Raw genomic sequence first — 18,039 nt, forward strand, 5'->3', positions numbered from 1 at the left:
TGGACTGTTGCTATGAGATCTCCCAGAATGCCATGAAGAAATCTGAAGATCTGGAAGATCTTTCTTTCTCTCTCTCTCTCTCTCTCTCTTTTTCTTTCTTTCTTTCTTTCTTTCTTATCTTTAGGTTATTAACTGTTTTTTGAAATCCCCATATTTTTATCACTGTCTCAAAGAAAAAGAAGAAAACTGAATTTGTTACTGCTGTTTACTAAGAACCGAGATAAGCTGCTGAGCTGCTCAGTGAGTGAATGTAGCTCACACCAGCCAAGGGAGAGGCCAGCTGACTGCTCCAAACAAATGCTTTTGACTCCATGAGATCTCCCACTACCAACATCCAGCTACAGAGAGAAGAAACATCACCAAACCGTTGGAAATACTGGGCACTTGGATTGGCAAGACAGACAAAAGGACTGTTCTGCTCAAGGGAAATATGCATGGGTGCTTTTTCTTGGTTTCTCTAAAGTTCTGTGTCAACTGTGGAACTGTCTGTCACGATCTAGAACCCAGTTACTGAGTGAGTTTTGTGCGATATGAACCCTCTGACTGTGCCCATTCACCTGATCTAGGTGGAGTAGTCCTTAGCTATGGAAAAGGCCACCAGGAAAGGAGTGGGATCATTGTTGAGAGACGCCAGTGCAGGACCTGGATCTGTAAGGGCAGAGTGACCAAGCAGAAGGAGGAAGCACAGGAGAATCCACTGTGTCTTGTGAGCTCTGGGGACAGTTCACAGGATTTACGTGGCAGAATGAGCATTTAGGTTCTCTTGGAAGAACTCAAAGCTGTGTGGTCCCTGGGATAACAAGGAAAGGAAATCAAGGTGGGGGCTGAAGTTTCTGTGCTCAAGGAACTTTGCATTGGGAATTGTGGCTTTACAGGCAGATTGTTGGTTCCAAGGATATCACGCAGCAAATTTCAGCACACAGCAGTCCTGGTTCTCAAATATTAATCCATAATTTGTTGATGCCCAGACAGATCTGAACTTGACTTTCTGAATCATCTTTTGGCTTTCCCTTTTCTTGAATAACATTAGAATGGAGGGACCTTGACATGATGTAGTGTAGTGTAAATACTTTTCTTACAGCAAATACAGATCTTCTCCATAAAATTACATGTGACGTGTTCTCTGACAGAGTTGCTTTGATAATGGGGATAACAAGCTAAAACTTCTATGTTTTCCAACATACCAGAAGAATTTACATCGAGGATAGGTCTAAAATTGAACTGGGCATATTTATAAAAATAATCACAATATTATTTCTTGATGCTAATTCTAGCTTTTTGTCTTTTTTTTTTTTTGTCTTTTTAATGTAGCAATCAATTTATCTCTTTTTTCCCCCCTCATATTTGGCTTAACTGGGCATTTAGAATTTGCTATAATATCTCTCACATAATTTATCTCTTTTCCCCCTCTGTTTTCTTGTATTTTCCTTGCATCTAAGCACTGTACAATACCAGCTTCTTCAGTTAGACTTAATATTTGACATGTTTTCAGTCTTACAATGGCTTAGTCTGCTTCTTGAAGAATTACAAACTGTGTTTTTATCTCTACATCTCTCTCTTGTGAGAATACCACAGCAGGAATTTCCCCCCTTTCCCAGCCTAAAGTCTCAGCATTGTGTTTGTGTACACACAAAAAAACCCTGCACACCTTCTACTCGTCTTTTCTGTTGTAAAATTTTCTTCTACACCAAGAGAGATTATTGCTGAAAACCCTTTTGATTGTTTGCTTCAAGAACATGAAGTTTTTTGAGTTCTTACATCTTCTGTTATTATATCAATACCTCTGTGTCTAAATGGGCTTTCTTCACCACCTAATCCTGAATGCCTGTTTATATTTGTGCTTTAGTGAAAGAGAGAATTTTGGAGAACAGGGAAACTATGACTAGTGGGGGTTTTTAAGGAAAGGAATAATTTAATATCTAAGTGAGAGAAATTGAGGAGGATCTATCTCAGAGGCAATTCAAACAGACTTTAAAAGCTGCAGGTGGAACTTGGAATACTTTAAGCTTCTTTTAGGCCCAGTGATCTTTAAAGACAAACCAACTTGTTGCTTTAATGTAGATAACTGGCAATCCTGTGCTGAAGGGAGGTTGTCAGCAGCTCTCAAAAGACCTTTCAGTGCCTTGAATAATGAGACATTTCCTTTTGGACTTGACTGAGTGCACATAAATATCCAGGGATCGCCTAACATCACTCCCTGTCCCTGAACACATTTGGCTATCTGTGTTTCGTTTTGGGTGTGTCATTTTTGACACATTTACATGAGCACTGGATTGCTCAAGTAAATGTGTCAAAAATATTTCCTGCTTCTCCTGTGCAGAGTATTCTGGGTATGCTCTGCCAACCCTTTCTCTGGCTCAAAAGAACCTGCCAGGTAGAGCATGCAGAGGCTTTCCCTGCCCCTGAAGCAACTTGCAGGCAACGGCAGATGCAGTTTGTTTGGAAAAAAAGCAAAACACAGGGGGTCTGTCTACCCACCTTTTAATGTCAGAGGGGATGGGGCAGATACCTTCACTGCTTTCAGAAAGCTGAATTTAAAAATTCGAGAGAAACACAAAAAACACACCTGCTCTTTGCTGGTGTTGGACTTCGATCAATACCCACCATAGCAGGCTGTTAAAAGGCCTCTTCCTTCAATAGCTTCTTCTCAAAACCATAGGAAAAGGTTTTAAATTTTGTTTAAATTTTCATTTGAACTTCAGTTGATGCTACCAATTGCCAGAGCAGGGGGTTGTGTGTTTGTGGAGATCATCTCTCAGCCTTTAATTGCAAGAAGGGCATTTTGCAGTAGATTCATTTGGTCTCTGTATTTCAAAGAGGGATAGAGAAGGAAGGGTTTGGAAGTTTTGCATATATTCAGAGAATGTGATATAAATTTTGGAATATTCAGTTCAAATTGCCGTAACTTCTTTTTCTCACATTTATAAAATGAATCTGTTTCTGTCCCAAAGACTGAGACTCAGGAAAATGTATCTTCTCTGCTCTTCTTGAATAACTGACCTGACTTCTTTAAAGCTGCCTCAGTTTCTCTACCTCAAATCTTTCTTGATTGTACATATATCAGAACAAAAAAATCGTTTTCTATCTCTCCTCAGAGCTCTTCTTTCCTACAAACCCCTTGTTCAGACAAGCAGCTCTTAGGCAGAGAGTGCTGCTTCCCATGTTGACCGCCACCTTCGAGCTGTTTGTCTCCCATCTGTTGTTTGTAAACACTTCATGCCTTGTGCTGCTGATGTTGTTAGCTCCTTGGAAAACAAGTTCTATTTTCTTATGTTTGCACACTGCATCAAAGCAACAGGAAATCTGTCCATGACTGGGAAGCCCACGCAACACCAGAATAGGTTTTTTTTTTTCCTTGCTGGGGATCTCAATTAGGGAAACTTGTCAGAGGTAAACAATGATGATGCAAGCTGTAGTTCAGCGTGGTTCATCTGTGCACAGAATTTGTGTTCCGGGAGTCTTGTCCGGGGGGAGAGCAAGGAGAGGGAGGCACCAGAGGAGGGAGGGAACTGGGATGAGTGTGTGAGAGAAGGGACAGGAGGTGGCAGAGAAACGAGGCAGAAGGTGCACAGATTAAGAGCTGCAGGATGTATTTTTGGCTCATGCCTTTGCAGAACTAGTTAAAAGTTGTCTTCTGAAACTTCTCTGTCCCTAGAATCCCTTTCTTTTCCCAGCCAAAGAAAAGCATAGGGAGAAGGATTAATAACCAGGTCTTAATAACTGTCACAAAATAAGATTGCCTTTAGAATTGCCAGTCTGAGGAGCAGAGGGGTTTCTGTGCTGCCATGGCTGCACATCCAGTTCAGGATTCTGCTCTTGGAGAAAACAGCCAATGGATTTGCTTCACTTCATGGAAGTTACTTCTGCTTTTTTCATTATTACATCCTGCTGTGCTTTCTACACACAGGTAGGACGGAAAGCTGTCCAATACTTGCTCATCACCGTGAAAATTGCTGGATTCCTCAGCATCCCACTACTGTTCTTCAATGTCATGAGTATTGGGCTAAATTTTGATCCTTTCTCAGGCCTTACTATACAAACTCCTGTTGCCTTTATGAGGTTTATAGAGGACAGAACATGACAGGGATTATTTCTATTTGATATAATCTGACATAATATTGCATGTTGATAGTCTAGAGGTAGCTAGGTATAGAACAAGAAACTTGGGTTTAGAAACTTTTCTTCTTGTTTATAGTTTCTGGTTTGCTCTACATTTATGATTCTCTGTGTTTAATCAAGGGTTAAAGCAGATGGTTGTGATATATTGTTTCCTAATGAGAAGAAATGCAATCAAATGTATTTTCTATCTTTTGAACTCAAACCAGTGATCAAGATTTTTTTCATTTACAATAATACTTACAGGAATTATTTCCCGCATATAAAAGAATGTAAACCTTCTAATTTCTTTTTTTTTTCTCTTGACAGACGCCCAAGACAATGCATCTTTCCAGTAACTCCTGTAAAAATGCACAAGAGACTTTGAACTAAAACAAGGCACGAAGAAAGTTAATGAAGTTGTTAATAGTCTTTGTCACAAATGAGAAGACTGTGGATGATTCCGGTTTTTTCCTTCAGGCCTTGATGAGTCATGAAAATGATACAATGCTAATTTTTCTAATGGAGCAGGTTCTGTAAGTAAAAGAAGAGGGAAAATCAAGAAAAAACTAAAATACAGACATCTGATGACAAGAGCTACTACTGGTGGTGACCAGTGGGTTGTAAGCTGGAATTTTCTTGAATCTTAATGGTTGTTTTGACCTAATTTATTTTTTTAGAAAGATCAAACCCTTTTTTTCTGCTAAAGGTCATGTACTTCAACTAAGAAATCTTTTCTCATCTACAGAACAATACAGCAACATAAAATTCAGGTGTTTTTCATTCTGAACATACTAATGGATCATGATCAATAAGCCTGGAGTATTTCACACCCCTTTGCCCTGTCCTCATTAAATCATTCTTTTTTGTGCTTGTGTGTGTGAATGATCCCAGGGTTATGCAGTTATCCAGCAGCAGGCTCATCCACTGGAGCCTGGAGATGGATGTCATTTCACCCAGAAGGAAAATGATATTCCAAAAACCCACATGGACCTGGTAATTGTGAAAGACATGTGAGAAGAAAGCTCCTTGTAAAACAAGGATGCCACATTTAAATAAAAACCTTGATTTCAGTCTCAGAAATGCTGTGAACGTTTCAGTTGAATAATGCAGCTTTATTGCTTCTGAAAATGGCTGCACCTCTTGGTCAGTCGGGTCAGGTGCTACCAAAGGGGTCACAGGCCTTACATAAAGCAGACCTCAAATGGGAATGGCACTGCAGGAATATTGAATTTTTCATGTCATTCTTCCTATTTGAATAACAGCAAAATGAACTGCCCCTTAAAAAAAAAATTCAGAAAGAAAACAGAAAATGCTTTTTCAGTAAATTGGTGAACCTGCTCAGAAATACTGAAGGGACGCATAGCAAACTAGAGTGGTCACAGGACTTGCAATAGTGTGTTGTGGGGGAAAAAAGCTGCTGCTCTCCTAATTGGGGAATTTCTCTGACAGGAAACTGGGATCCATTGCATTTAACGATTTACTCATGCAAACTACATAAAATATTTTATAAAACCTGAGTGATTTCCATAACAGAATTTTGGCAATTTAAAGCAAAACATGTTGCTATGACAGTTCCTACAAATCTTTTAGCTTTGTTTTGTATTATAAATATGTCAAAATGAAGCCATTTCTGTCCAAACAAAAAATTTCCAGGCTTTTTAAAAATATTTCTTACGTGCCAAAGTCAAAATGAAGGCTAATTTCAAATGCCGTAACTTAGATCTGCATAACCATAAACCCACAAGGACATAGCTTTAGTCTTATAAATAAGTAATGTCATTAGATACAGGATTCTCAGTTTAATTGACTTCGTTTGCTACTCTGTATAACAGTGATTAAAAAATAAAGGACATTCAACATTGGTGAAACCTTTTCTAGTGGTTTCTAAACTGGAAGTCAATAAGCACAAGCCATTGCCAGAAAATGTTACCGGTTTTGGGGTTTGTTTCAGTAGTAAAATGAGTGAAATCTAAGTGGATCTAGGGAATTGCATCTAATCCTTTGTAAATAAGAATCAGGTGAAATCTCAAAGGCAAAGACATAAAAATAGCACGGATTTATCATGCAGACATCACTGATGAAACTCCACATAAGGCACTCGTTTCATTTTCTGCAGGTGGACCACTGTAACTAAAAAAAGTGTCTTTTTATGGGGGATATTTACCAAGTTGGCAGTTGAGTCTTTTCCTTCAGGGATATTGAAAGGACTGGGTATTTTCAGATTTGGGATTTTTTTACATCAGAAGAAAAGATGTTTAAATTGGAGAAGGAGTTGCCAAAGATACAGTTTATTTCTGCGAGGCAATGAAGTTGCTGAATTACAGTTAATGCAATTTCTTAAATTAAAATTCATATCTATTCCTCCCTTAAATTAACTCAGATGTGTCCTGTACATGTGGTAAGCATGGGCTTAATCACAGATTATCAGCTGATGGTATCTCCTCAGAGGGGCTGACATCTGTGTTGCTTTGTGCTGTGGTCTCTCAAAAAGTGATTCAAGAGCTATGACATGGGAGAAATAAATCCTTGAATTTTGTCAGGAGGCTAGAAATCATTTGGTTAGTGGCAGTTTATTTTCTGGTGATGTGAAGTTTCTGAGAAAGAAGGAAAAGGGAATATCCCAAAGCAAGTAACAAGAAAAGCAGAGACCACACTGAAATAAAAGCAACAGAGGGTGGAATATTCTGAAAAAGGATCTGGAAAAGAGCTGATTTAAGATCAAGGAGATGAAGAACTGCAGGAGCCAGTGGTACCTACATCATTTCAGCACATGGAGAAAGGCTTTGTGCTCAAAGAAATAGAACACAGACTTTTCTCTTGGTCTTTTCTACCCCAAGCCATGGAGCTGTCTCAGAGACATAAAGCAGTTGGGAATGGAAGAGAAAGGTGGTCAATAGAACTGTGATGAGATGTTACAGAACCCTCTGAAAAGTGATTCTAATCATGAAATTTTAGAAAAACTCCTGGTTTGTTGGGGTTTTTTTATATATTCAAGCTCTAGCTAACTTCGCTCTTTCCTCCCCCCCTACACTTGTCCACACACTGACATTAATACAACTTTTGCAGTTCATTTGAAGGACCAAGTTACACGTATTTTATATATTTTTTTTAACGTTTCAATGTGGTTTTTTCCCGTTCGCAGGTTATAAATGCATATGGGTTTGGGAGAGTTTGGAGTAATAGGGAGTAAAATGAAAAGTGCTTCTGGGAAATTGCTTTTGTATATAAAGCTGATGAGAAAACAAGTGTTTTATGGGAGGGCCCTGACTCTCTTAAGGGTTATTTGGCTCGAGGACAGGGTACTTGCTGGAGCACACATTTAGGTGTGTCTGTTATTGCACTGCTTTGTTCTGGGAGTGGAAAAACATTGTCTATCAGGTGCTTTTTATTAAATATTATTACTTCTTTTCCTTCTAAGTGTCAGCATGTGTTGGGCATATACAGACTGATTCTGTGGACTTGTATATCCAGAGAGTTCTGCTGTCGCTGAGGCATCAGACAATCAGCTGGGTTCTAGACGTGGAAAACACGTGTAAAACTGGCAGTCAGCTTGTGCAACACAATTCGTTTCAAGGCTCAGCAGGTGTAAATGTACCAGTAAAAAAGACACAAGTGCCAAGAATATCTGTAACTAACTAACTGTAATATCTGCTACACTAGGTGTGATCACATGTGAGGGTGCAGAGTCATAGAAATAATAACAGCAAATGGCAAAATAAAGATGTTCCAGAAGATGTGGAGAGACTCAAGAAAAAAAGCAAAATTCACCATTCAGTGCCTTATTTTCTGAAGGTGAGTGGCCAATACAGGCCATCCCACGAGGTGTTCAACTCTGTGTTACTGATAATATCTCAATTTATCCAATAGTAAAACATCATCAGAGTAGTTCAAACCTGTGATTTATTTGACACCGTAAATGCTTTAAAAATCTTACTAATGATTTAAGAAAAAGACATGCAAACAAGCAGAAAAAATGAGCATTATCTGAAGTCAATGTGGATGTGGTGCCTTGACCCGTTTAGAATATTAAGAAATAAGCTGCATTAAAGTATTGAATATATATTTTCATTATGTATTGAGTGGCCAAAAATATCTTAAGAGCCTTTTAAGGTAATGTATAATAACATCTCTTCCCCAAAAGTGGGTCAAGGCTTACGTAGTCTGCATTTCCAACGTGGGTCCCTCTTAAAAGGAAAATCCCAATGGTACAGAAGGAGCTAACACAGCAAAAAGGTCCAAATCCCCTATTTTGTGATATCCTTTGACCTTAGTCTGCCTAAACCCAGAGCAACAGCCACAGGATCTTGTCTAATACATATTAATTGCAAATTATCTTGAAATATTTGTCTTCAGTGCTGCAAAAGTGCAATGATGATAGTGCTGTGCACTGGCTCCTTGTTTTGCCTCCTGATAAAACCTCTATTTCCCCTTAAAACAGCAAGAGGAGGTGATAGGAGGGGGAGGCTCCAGGTTACTGCCCACCACACAAGGTGGTGTAAGAATAAAAGAATAACATGCCCTGAACGTGACATGACAAAGCCCCTAATGGGATTAGCAGGGGTGAAAAGGGAAGGGGTGAGCAAAAGTTACCGCAAGATCCTCTGCTTGTTCAGTTAAGACCTTAATTCTTGTGCCTGTTATTAGCTGCAGGGAATTATGAAGTTGTAAATTACAAGGTAATTTGATGAGTTACAGCTGTATGAACATCAGATACAGGTTTAAAGTGTAAAAGTAAGATATTGAGCAAATAAGCTTAAATAATACCCTGTTATACAGCTCATATCTCCCTTCTTGGACTTTTTTTGTAATGTTACTTCCAAACACTAAGTTTAAGGAGTGTTTTCTTAGTAGGCAAACATTCAGGTATTCCAAGACATTCTAATACACTGAGGACATTCACTTCAATTTTTTTGTTGTTGTTGTTTCTCTATAAGGTGACAGTGGTTATCTCTTGAAAAATTGCCTAATCTCTTCCATGTTTTATCTCCTGATTCCCTCTGAAAACTGTTTCATTAGAAAGTGTAATGAAACTCAAAAAGTGACCAGAATAGTAATTGACAGAAGACTTGGCATTTTCAAAATGGGACTTGGATGCTTAGATAAATGTGGTGGAACAGAGCTGAACTGCCCTTCATGTGAGTTCAGAGCAGTCCTGGTAGGAGTGAGGTTATGTAATACACCCATTAAACGTGCCTCATCTGGGAAGGCGAAGGGGGAAGCATTTTAATGACTCAATCTAAATTGCTGAAGGAAATGACCATAATGATAGAGACTTGGAAAATTATGTGTGCTTAGATGTGGGACTGCAGCACAGCAGAGGAGGTGCTGGCCCTGGCTGTCACACAGGCCTCCTGCATGCTGGCTCAGATGTGCCTTCCGAGCCTTCTGTGCCTTTACATTTCATCCTAGAACCACTCCAGTGTCAGTAAAATGGAAATTAGAGATGCCATCTTCCAGTGCTAAAGGGAAAAGTGGACTGCAGACCAGCAGACTGCAGTTTCAGGCAAGAAATTGTTTTCAAGCTCTTCACTTCTCATGCCAAACAGGAGGTCTGGGCACTGCTTACCCTCTCCTCATGCTCAGTGAACAAGAAGGTTCCAGCAAATGCAATAAAATTAGGTTCCTAATTTCCACTCCTCTAAGTTAGTCTATAACAATATCCCTCTGTTAGGAACTCTGTCTTACAATCAGGCATCAACTTAAGACACCCAAATTCTTTATTACCTCTTCTCTTGCCAAATTCATCTCAGTCCTGTAAGGTCAAACACCCTTTCCCAGACAAAACCCCATACTACTAATGAGAGACATCAGTTTTTGCACCACAAATTTAAAGACAGGGAAGAAAAACCTTTCAGCCATAGACTTTTCTGTACTAACAAGAATCTACTCAAAATTATTTAAATCTGAGAGACTAAACCAGTCAAGGTATTGCAGCTTTTCTGATAAAGCTCATTTTAACGCACCTCCATATTCAGTTGTGCACAGAATAAGTTCCTCTGTGAATAGCATTAAAAGACTTACCTTTCTGTAGGTTTCCATCCTATATTTTCTATACTTCCTCCTCAAAATCTTCAGGTACCTCCAGCTTTTATTGTGCCAGGTTTTTGACCCCCTCACTGCAAGAAGCGAGCACATGCCACATAAAGCTTGGCTTTGCCAGTTGTCCTGCTAATGCACATATGCTGTCAGACCAGCTGGCTCTTGGCAAACAGCAGAGGTAAATGTCAGCTTCTTTCCTGTCCCTTGCTATGAGGAGAGCACAAAACTATCCCTAAACAGCACAGTGCAACCAGAGTCCACTGATTCAGTTTTGTTTTGATAATCTCCAGGATAGTAAAAAATTAACAACAAAAGGGTCAGACACATTGGGGGGAAAGAAGGAAGCACGTTGCTCTTAATTTCTGATGAGAATTTTTAATTTTGTGGTTTTCATTTAAGTTTTCCCATCTTAATCCAAGTGGTGTTACACAACTGATGAACTGTCTTAAGAGCATTTTTTTTTCTTCTGTCAAGAAAAGTGTATTTATTTCTTACCAATGAGAAATGAAGGGCCAAATCATCAGATGGGAGAGAGCTGTGTTACTCCATTCAAATAAGATTTGTACCTGACACTTGCTGGTTCTGGTCTGCTTTTCTGCTGGTGTGAAAGGAAAAAAATCCTCCTACCTGATTTTGTCAGGACTATTTCGTTAGGGATCAAATCGACCTCCTCCTCCTCCTCCTCCTCCACCATTCATATTTGGGAGTTTTTAGCCAAATCAGGTCCATCCACAGTCAGAGGGTTGTGGAATAGTGGAGGAATTGTGCTGTGACATTTTTGGGGGTCATGCACAGCTGTGGGATGAGAAAGGATGGATGTTACTCCTAGATTGATCATGGTTCTTAAACTTGGGAGAGAAAATGTGTGGAAAATGTTTGCTGTAGGAAGAAAAAAAAATGAGGAATGTTCTTGCTCCTGTGGACTTGCCGGGCTGGACAAAACATCCAGGATAAATGTGGCTGTTGAGCAGCCAGTGACACCACATGAAAAGAGCTTTAGCAAGGGAACAAAAGCGATACTGTTTTATCTTTACTGCTGATTAAAGTCTGTAACTACTGTAGCTACAAAATTATGCACATTTTAAACAAAGCCTGCACCATGTCAGAAGCAAGAAAAACAAGTCACAGGGTGCAAGGCAAAGCTTTCCTGGGAGGCACGGGTGGTTAATCAGTTCCTCTCCCACAGTGGCTGCAGTGTCATCTGAGCTGGGGACTCGCTGCCCTGTTCCAAACAGTTGCCAAAATACAGCTGTTTAACCCTTCCCTGTGCTCAGCTGAGCCACCAGAAATACCAAGCCTGGGGCAGAGAGAAGGGGCTTTAACTGATGCCACCTTCAGTGAAAAATAGGTTCACCCCAAAATACCTCACTAGATCCCACACCCCCTCCAAACAGTAAAAAGAAACCCCAAACCCAGAAGGCCAAACACTAAAAAAATTTTTAAACAGAAAAATAATCAATGATACCCTCTTAAAGAAAGTCACTCTGCAGAAAGGATTTAATACAGCAAAAATTTAATCAGTCATAGCTTTAAACAGGTTCTACATAACAGATAAGGAGGTCTGGAGAAACTCTGGAGGGGTTTGGTCAGTATGAAATGATGATGAAACATCTGTACATTCCATCCATCACTGAGTGTGTGAAAGAACATTTGATTTGGCAAATTACACAGAGGCTTAACCCTTCAGCTTTTACAGAGGGGAAAAAAACAGGTTATACAGCCCTGAAAATATGCAATTTTTCTTTTGTGTACACAGAAGCAAATTTATGTACAGCTTTTCTGTATGTTCAAAGCTGTTTCTGAACAGCTAGTCATTAAAAATATCAATTGTTCTCCTACAATGAAGAGCTTTCAGATTTACCAAGGAAATGTATTTTATTTTAAAAAGAAAATCAATTAAAGATATAAATGCATATTCAGATCCTACAAATAAAAGGCTTGAGATTTTACATTGCCAAACTCAAACCTGTTTTTAGAACTGTAGTCCCAGCTTCAATTCCAAATCAGTTTGCCATCCTAAAGTTCATGCAGAATAATCCATAACACTGACCCACAATGAATCTTTTCTATTCTGATCCATTTCACATTGCTCTGTCATGTTTATTAACCCATCAAAAAGCACCTTTCTTCACTGTGTTTCTACCAAAGCAATTGGAGGATAACATCTGGCCACAAAACCCCTGCTAGAACAGGTAAATACAAAGGGCCACCTAACTTTGTGAGTTTTCAGTCTCATCCACAAAATAACAACAATCCTGAATTTTAAGTTGTCATGGAATTGTGCAGTGGTTTGGGTTGGAAGGGACCATAGAGACCAACTAAATCCAACCTCCATGCCAGGGGCAGGGACACCTTCCACTGTCCCAGGTTGCTCCAATTCCCATCCAGCCTGGCCTTGGACACTCCCAGGGATCCAGGGGCAGCCACAGCTTCTCTGGGCACCCTGGGCCAGGGCCTCCTCACCCTTACAGCCAAAAATTTCTTCCCGATATCCAATCTGACCCTGCCCTGTGTCACTTTAAGTCATCCCAGAGCAAAATCTTTGAACATGAGCCAAAAATCAGTCCCAGTCCAAATATCACTAATTGTGTCTCTAGAAGCTGCTTCCTTAAATCTCTTCAAGATCCAAAGTCTGTTTTTTTCTCAGGCTGACATGGAAGTGTTGCTTGAAGTTCCCTTTCACTCTGAGTAGAGGCCATGATAAACGGCCAAGGTTGTAGCAAAGGCATTTTGGCGAACCTCAGAAGAGCATCCCCTCAAAGCAATTGCCAGCTATTCTTTCCACTTCTACTGTGTTCAAAGTTCAAGACAAAAATTACTTTGAGAACTTGAATCAGGGTGTAACATTTCCAAAATGCACGGCTAAGCAAGAAATGTCATTCACTCAAGCCATCACCGAAATGTTTCTAATTACATCCCTTACTAATTACATTACTGTATCCCTTTTAAGTAGCGGTTTTAAAAGTAAAACCCTTGGCTCAGAATTGATTCCTTATTTTTAAGCAATTCTTCCTATCAACTTGAACCAACAGTGTTTAATCTGGTGATAAGTTTTCACACAGAACTGCTGATTATAGTCCCAAACCTGCAAAGTGCAGCAGGATCAGAGGGGGAAGGGATAATAAAAATATTTAAAAGAGTGTACTGGATCATTTTGTAATTCAGCTAGGAGTAATTAGTGCAGTTATTTTATATGATATCCTAAGGATATTCTGAAACTCACTGTCCTTTGTGTGGTACCAGAAAAGGACACTACAGATCCCAGTTGAAAACAGACCAGAAATTTGAGATCATTGTTCCCCAGCAGCATTTCTGCCACTGAATGGGACATTTCCATAGAGCTGGAAGTCCTGAGTCTCCAAAAGTTGTCATGTAATTCAGTTGAAGAACATTGGAGACACAGTTAATGCTGTGCCATTATCTTTTGTTTCTTAAATAATTAGGCTCTGATGACATGAAGAAGCCAAATATCCCTGTAAGTGTCCAAGGCCAGGATGGATGGGGCTTGGAGCAACCTGGGAAAGTGGAAGGTGTCCCTACCCATGGCAGGGGGTGGAACGAGGTGATTTTTAAGTTCTCTTACAACCCAAACCATTCTTTGATTCCATCATCGCTTAAAATTCAGGATCATTGTTATTTTGTGAATAAGGATGGAAACTCCCAAAGTTCGGTGGCCCTTTGTAGCTGCCTGTTCTGGTGGCACAAGTACAACCAGTTCTGCTTGGTTTTCTCCCCCACCCTCATCTCCCATCAGCAGCCACGTTAAATCAACTCAATATTCCTCAAGTCATTGCAAACTGATGGCCCAGAGGGTTTGGGAGCTATTTAAAATGTACCAGACATACCAAAAAGTGATTTTTCCTGTCCAAACCCTCTCCAACATTTTTCAGGCCCTTAAACTGACACCTTAACTAAATTTTCTGATGTTTAGTGTCTTGCAAAAGGCCTGAACTAATGGGTACAGATAAATCCTTGAAGGAATACTTCATCTCTTGCCAACATTCTTGGCAAAATTTATGTTCTTGTTAATAGTTTTGTACTTAGACATTAAACAACCCTTAAGTGCTCCCACTTGGCTGTATAAATAAGGTTTTTAGTCATGTGAATATGTTCAGCATATTTGTTGGGAGATACCTGACCCAAGTTTAAATCTGGAAAGGACAGGAAAAGTAGACAATTTCCATCCTTTCCTGGCATTTGGTTTGGACTATGACGCACTAAGGTCCAAATATTTTTGTGACAGGTGTTGCACAAACACTAAATGGAGGCATCATTGCCCAGAAAACTTTATGGGTTGAAACAGAAACACATGAAATTGGACATGAAGTCTGAATTTGCACATAAATGAACATGGTAAAGTATTAAAACATTTTGCAGTCTATTTATGTCTCTGAGTATGGGAAATTTTTCTATCAAATCTTTTTGATGAAAATAAAAAAGAAGCTGAATCATATCAAGCAAAATATGTGCATAATGTTTCAGAAAAAAGGATAAAGCTGAAAAGGATAATTTCAAACTAAAAGTAGTCTTTAAAAAGTCAATTTCTTTACAGTAAAAAATAGAGTTTAAGAAAGAATTTTAATTACTTTGTTTAAGGTCAAACAAATACTCTTTCAAGTCAAAATAATTTAATCTTTTCATTTTTTGCCAGGCTGACTAGAAATGAAAGTAAAATGAATTATCAGAAGAAAATATTTCAGTCCACAGACAATAACAAAAATGAAATGAGGCAATTAGACATTTCTAGTATTTTTATTGCTGTTAATGCAGGGTAGAGGTTGGAAGTAAACAAGTAGCAAATGGAAAATGTAAGTTACATGAGAAAAATGAGCTGCAAAGCAGGATTTAAAGAAAGATAAGATAACAGATGTTTCGATTTAATGTGATACTTCTACATTTGAAGAGCAGTCCAAGGGACAGTGTGGAGACCCAGGATAAATTGACAGCTGGACAAAAAACTTTGAGAATTCTGTGAAAGGTCAGAGTCCTAATGGGTTAATGGATCAAAAATCTGGAGCTGGGAACCGCTGGGGTGTGAGCACAAAGCCAAGAAGCCACTCCTTGCTGGAGAGGTACACTGGAGGCTCCAGCTGAGCCTTCCTGATTTGGGAAACTTTCCCCAGATTTGGGGGTCGGGCTCTTCTCAAAACGAGCAAGTGACAGGACAAGAGGAAACAGCCTCAGATTGTGCCAGGAGGTTTAGATTGGATATTGGGGAAAAATTCTTCACCCAAAGGGTTTTTCAGCTCTGGCACAGCTGCCCAGGGCAGTGCTGGAGTCACCATCCCTGGAGGGATTTAAAAGCTGTGTGGATGTGGCACTTGAGGACATGGGTCAGTGGTGGCTTTGGCTGCCTTAAGGGTTGGACTCGATGATCTCAGAGGGTTTTCCAACCTTAAGGATTCTATATAGGAAGTACCAATACAAAATGTCATGTATATAAACGTGCCTCATTTGTTTTCCTCATTTTCTCCTCCAGTTTTCCTGTCAAAAGCCCCAGTAGCATTAGGCCACCCTGGGTGGTTCATGAGGCACAAGGTCTCAGCTCACTTTACAAAGCAGTTCTTATTTGCCAGAGGGGAGAAAATGTTTAAAACCCTTATTTCCAGGACTGTTTTGTGCTACCTGAAATCTACAGTGTAATCTGTCTGTTATTCCCCATTGCACCAGGGTCACCCCTATGTGAAAAAAGCCTTGGTTAAGAGGCTGTTTTGCTTCCTATACTTTTGATGTTCAGATTTTGACATGTTCTGCTGCTCTGTGGACAAAGATTACTGTGTTCAAAAGCCACGCTCACCCCTGGATAATTTGTTTGTCCTTATTACAGTAAATTTGTATATTGATCTTTATTACAGTATCATCTAGCAGGATGTTTAGCATCCACACTCTGTCATGCAGGGCTCTGCACAGCTATGAGGGAAGAATGCAGAGTAGGTATTATACCATACAGGAAACAATATATTTATATTTTACACATGTAATTTAGGTTTCTATCTAATAAAGAATAATATGTGTCTGTGGAAGGAATTTTCCTGATAGCCGATTGACTGTAGTACTTGGAAAATATTTTCCCTGGTGGGTGGGGTGCTTTATTCCTATTGCCCTTTCGTGATTTCTTTTTCCTCTCTTACATTAATTTTGTTGGCAAATTTCTCAGAATTTCACTGAGATGAATTTTTGTGCTTATTATACTTCTCTACTTTTTTATTATATTTAATAATCTCACACTTGTTTGCATTTGGAAGGATATCATAATAGCACAGCAGCCGTGCTGTTTTCACTGGCCATTTCAATGAAGAAAAATACACTGTGACATAATCAATACACATAGAAGAAAAATTAAGTCCTATTTCTCAGAAGAACATCTAAAAGTGAGCCTATATATATAGGCTTAAGTAATCTAAATGACTTGATATATATTTTTATTTTAGTATCTGCAGGAAGATGGATCCCAGCCCATTAAAACTAAAATTTCCAGAAAGACAGGCACTCTGATGTATCATCTGTCAAGGTAAAGGGACTAAGAACCTCTAGCTGACTGATATGATGGATTTTCACTTTCCTACTTGCTTCAAGAAGGAAGAAAGTGTGGAGCTGAACAGCTGGTAACATTTGCTAAAAGATTATGGTGCTGAGATTCTGATTTAAATTTGACTTTTTGGTCGTAAACACATGAACAACATATGAAATGTTCTTATTCCTTAGCATATTTTCACTTGAAAAAAGTGATTCAACTGCTTCCTCTATAAAACCTCTATAGGATTAAAGAGCAAAGAGGTCTCCAACTGAAAAAAAGACATGTATTTCCTGGAAAAGGAAGTCATACAAGAGGCTCAAAGCTTTCTTTAGGGTAGCTGCTACCACCTTCTGTAAGACTGTTGAAACACATGTAAATGAGAAGTTTAAAAGTGTGTATATATATATATATATATATATATATATATATATATATATATATATATGTATATATATATATATATATATATATATATATATGTATATATGTATATTTGGCAATATAATGAGACTCTTCCCTACATGGTCCTCTTTAGGCTTAGAGATAAAAAAGTCTTTCCTGGTCTGCAGAATAACCATGTGAAAATATCTCTGGCTGCTCCACCATTTTATGTAAATTTGGAAATATTTTAGAAATTATGTGAAACAAGCCCACAAGCTGTCACAAATACTGTTAGCACCTCTTGTACGTGCATATAAGGGGAGTAGCCTGTGCTATTTGCAGTTTTTGACCAATCAGGATGTAAACTCTACGAGTTGTTTTGGCAAATTTCAGAGGAAAATATTGGCTTACTAAAGCCAGACCAAGACCCCCAAACCCGTTCAGTTAAAAGCAAATCAATCAGTCAGTCAAGTCAGAGTGTTTTCCAAGCTTTGTCATCAGATGTTGTCTATCGAAAAGCCATCCAGAAGTGAAAAGCTGAAGCATCATGTGAAAATCTGATAAAAAAAATTATAGAATCCTTTAGTGAAAAAGACATCTAAGATCATTGAGGAAGACCATTTCAATGGTTTTCTGAGAGGAGTCTGTAAACGAAATGTGAACATGATCCATCAGAACTCTGTAAAACCTAAATAAAATCTGGATTATAAATGGGGTAAGTGATCAGACAGCACTCCTACATCATTTATCAACAAGAGCTTCCAGTGATAAAAAGTAAGAGCAATAAAAGACTGATTTCACAGAACATTCTGAACCCTTTGGTGAGGTGGCCTGATTTAAGTTAGAGAAACTTCAACAAAACCAGGGAAAAACATACAAATAGGAGCAGAAAATACGTCAGACATTTCTAATATGAAACCACGCCTTGCAAAGTAGTGAGTTTGAAGGAGTGTTTGGATTTATAGAGGTCTGGAAAGCCTTCTTTACAGCCAAAGACTAAACAA

This window comes from Chamaea fasciata, unplaced genomic scaffold, assembly GCF_029207755.1.
Source record: "Chamaea fasciata isolate MVZ Bird 193981 ecotype frontalis unplaced genomic scaffold, bChaFas1.0.hap1 SCAF_6, whole genome shotgun sequence".
NCBI classification, from domain to species: Eukaryota; Metazoa; Chordata; class Aves; order Passeriformes; family Sylviidae; genus Chamaea; species Chamaea fasciata.